Consider the following 3,350-nt stretch of genomic DNA (forward strand, 5'->3'; position numbering starts at 1 on the left):
GTCTTCTCAGTGTAAAAGCTTCAGAGGGGTCTCCAGGGGATGCTGGGCACTCTCTTAATTTGGTTGCTTCTTTGCTGCTCCCCCTGCTCCTCCCCCTTTCCAACTAGTCCCCCTCCTCCGCAGAGTTCGGCGTTTGCCTGTCCCTGTTACAACGCTCTTCTTGTATCCATTGCTGGTTACTCTTAGGTATCTTCTTGAGGACATTGTCTAAAAAGCAGCTACATGCCATTGACATTCAGACCGAACAGCGCCCCTTGGCCTTGGAAGGTTAGAGGCCTTAAATGTTCCGAAGCTGACTTCATGGAGTGGCCGCCCGCTGTGGTCGCCCTACCTGTGTGTGGCCCTGTCCTGGCGTATCTGCCGGGGGAACGCGCTGCAGCAGCCTGAAGACTGCTGGGTTAAAGGCCGTGTGGCCGGGTGGGAAAGTCCCTAGGGGTGTGGATTCTACAAAAGGCCTTCCCAGAGGGAGGGTGCTGCCCCGCCCCAGGCCGGGCCCCAGTGCAGACTCCGTGCCGGGGAGCTACGCCCTGCGCCTGCACGCGCGTCTGTGTGCCACGGCTGGGGAAGCAAACCGAACGTAATGGTTTTATTTTGGAAATTAGAAAAAGAACATTCACCAAAGTAATCTGTTCCGGGCCGTAGACACGTGACTGATACACATGCCTCCCGTCCCCTCCGCACTTTGACCTCCTAAACAAATGCTCTGACAAAACAGGGCTTGAGTTACTTGCCCGAGGTTATGTCACGAAACGGAAACGGGCTTGAGGCTTACATCCTTGGAACTTCTACCTCCACTGACCAGTCCGGGTGCTGAAATTCCGCGGATGCTATCCCTGGTCAAATCAGAGGTAGGTGGGAAATGTTGAAATTCTCCTAAACAGGGAAGGGGAAGATCAGAATGTGTGTTTGAGAAGAGCCTGATTTCCTGGATTCCTTTGGCGGAGGGGTGTCCTTAACTCGCCCAGTCACATTTACCCTTTTCATCGACCTTTCGCCCCGCTTAGGCTCTCACAGTGCAGACCCCACGCCGAAGCCCCTAGTGCTTGGCACTGAAGAGCCAGTGCAGGCCCCTTGTCACCATCAAAACCCACCTCTGGTAAATGGCTTCTGCTCCCACATTTTCCCTCCCTCTCTGGCCTTGTCAAAAACTCGGGTGATTTCCCTGTTACAAGCTATCGCTGGTAGACTGGTAGTTCTAGAGCACAGCATGGGACGTGATTGGCTACATTTGACTGTTTCCTTTTTAATGACTTGTTTAATGTGAGATCTTTAGCTACTCCATCTCATTGCAAGATTTTTGTTACAGTAAAGTTGGACTGAGTTTTCTAAAGACAGTTGCTCAGAAATTCCATGGGAATTTACTTTTGGTTAACCGAAGAGTGTTTGGGGTTTTAAAAAGGTCGTTTCAAGTGGTAAAGTAACATGACAGTGAGTCGTTTGTCCTTCCTAAAACCACTTCATGATAATTTCAAGATGAATTCTAAGCTACCAGTTTCCAAGTGCTGCATTTTAGGCAAATGCATTAGTGGTTCACCTTCTGACAGGCTTTCATTTAGTCATTTCGAAGTGGTCGTGTTTTGATTTTCTTTGTCAAGCAAAGTGCAGGAGACGTCACTCTAATAACCTTGGGACAGTGTCTGCGTTTAGTTTTGGAGGCGGGAAGGCCGAGTTGATGGTGAAAGTTGGCGTTAGTTCTTTCTGCAGGGCCAAAGTCTACCTGGCCATTAGGCTCCATGGATGCTGGGGTTAAATTGGCCACGTCTTTTCCCAAGCCTAGGTAGGATTGCAGATAGGATATGTTTTAAATGTTACTGTTGGTGAATTGAAAGCAACACAAGTATCCTTCAGTGCGTGACAGGCAGAAATCTCCCTCCTGGCTGGCGTGCCCTGTGTCACTTAGGACTCAAAGTGGAGCTGGGTGCTCTTGGTGGGACAGTGTGCCTGCAGCCCAGAGGCCTGTCCCCAGTGACTGGGAAGGCCATGCATCATTGATGGAGATGCTCTCGATTCCTTTCCGAAAGCGGGTAGGGAATGAAATGCATAATAAATAACAATAATGATAAATTGTAAAATGAGCAGTAGTAACAAGCTGTACAAGGAAATACCTGTCCTGAGATCAATTACTCACCCCTGACTGTCTGCCCTCCTGGTTCTCAGCCAGGTGCCGGGAGCTGAGTACCAGTGCTGCAGCCTTGGTGGTTCTTGTTCTCTTCTTCATGTCCTACTTGCTGACCTGACATTAAATCTATCACCTGCTTTATGACATGCTTACCTTATTATTTTATAAGCTCCTCTATACCCCTGTAAAAAGAGTGGTTTTACCCCATCACACAGAAACTGACAGAGACACTGACATGGTAAACTGAATGGGGAAGCCTGGCCAGCATCTCAGCTTGGGCAAATCTAGAATTAAACAAAGGTCTGATAGAATCCACAGCTGTTATTCTTTCCGCCAAACCACCTTGATGCTCCTAAGATCCAATAGATGAAAATCGACATTTCTGAAACAGAGACTAAGTCATTGGCTTCACATATACATATTATACATTTAAATACTTTTCACTTGTAGAAAGGCCATACTTGCTGGACTGGGGGCTCTGAAATCTCCATCTGAATTGATAGACACAGATACATGCTGGATATGGTATGGAATCAAGAAGAAAATTAATTCAATTGACGTAAATTCATCTACACTGAGCTTTTTATGGTACACTTGGTGGGAGTAGAATGAAGAGCTGTTTATTGACTCCTCGTGTGAAGAATGTGCTGATGATTGGGTTAAGCTTTTCTTTGATTGATTTCTGATTTAGGCCCTTGTCCTAGTCTAATTGGAGTGATTGATTGAGTGAACAAATGTGCATTTTATTAGGGAGCTACACATAATCTTTGCATTGAGAAATTAATCAGTTGTTAGACTTTGTAAAATATGGTGTAATAGCATTGATTTTTGCCCAAATAGACAGAAGTCAGATTGTTAGAGGAAGACCGCATCAGTTTGGGTTGCGCGGTTATCAGTTTGGGAAGCAGGTGCCAAGATGAGATGCGGAGTGCAGGGAGAAACCCTGCAGAGGATGGTGGGGGAGCACCCAGACCTCCAGGCAGGTCTGACCCCCATGAGAGGAGGCAGGAGGGAGCAGGGCTGGAGAGGAGGAGCCTCAGACTCAGCCCTGAGTTAGGCACAGCCAGCCCAGTGCCAAGTGGACCCCCAGGGTGGCCCTGCATGAGTACCCCCTTTGGTCATTACCCCTGAAGGAGTCCCAAAGGTGTCTCAGCAAGGAGGCTGTGGCTCACCTGCCTCCTCACCTGTCACCTTGAAGCTACTGTCTCTGGCAGAGCTCCATGGCAGCCTC

At 48.3% G+C, this 3,350-nt stretch overlaps 1 protein-coding gene across 1 annotated transcript in view; it reads left to right on the forward strand.

The window, feature by feature from the left end:
- Positions 1-745: 745 nt before the first annotated feature.
- The window catches only part of AGPAT3 (1-acylglycerol-3-phosphate O-acyltransferase 3), a 129,333-nt gene continuing 126,728 nt past the window's right edge, over positions 746-3,350 (forward strand). The window contains exon 1 of the mRNA XM_011954127.1: positions 746-848. The gene's annotated coding sequence lies outside the window, so the exon portion shown is untranslated. The remainder of the gene's footprint in view (positions 849-3,350) is intronic.

Source organism: Colobus angolensis, unplaced genomic scaffold (genome assembly GCF_000951035.1).
Source record: "Colobus angolensis palliatus isolate OR3802 unplaced genomic scaffold, Cang.pa_1.0 Scaffold38, whole genome shotgun sequence".
Classification (NCBI taxonomy): Eukaryota; Metazoa; Chordata; class Mammalia; order Primates; family Cercopithecidae; genus Colobus; species Colobus angolensis.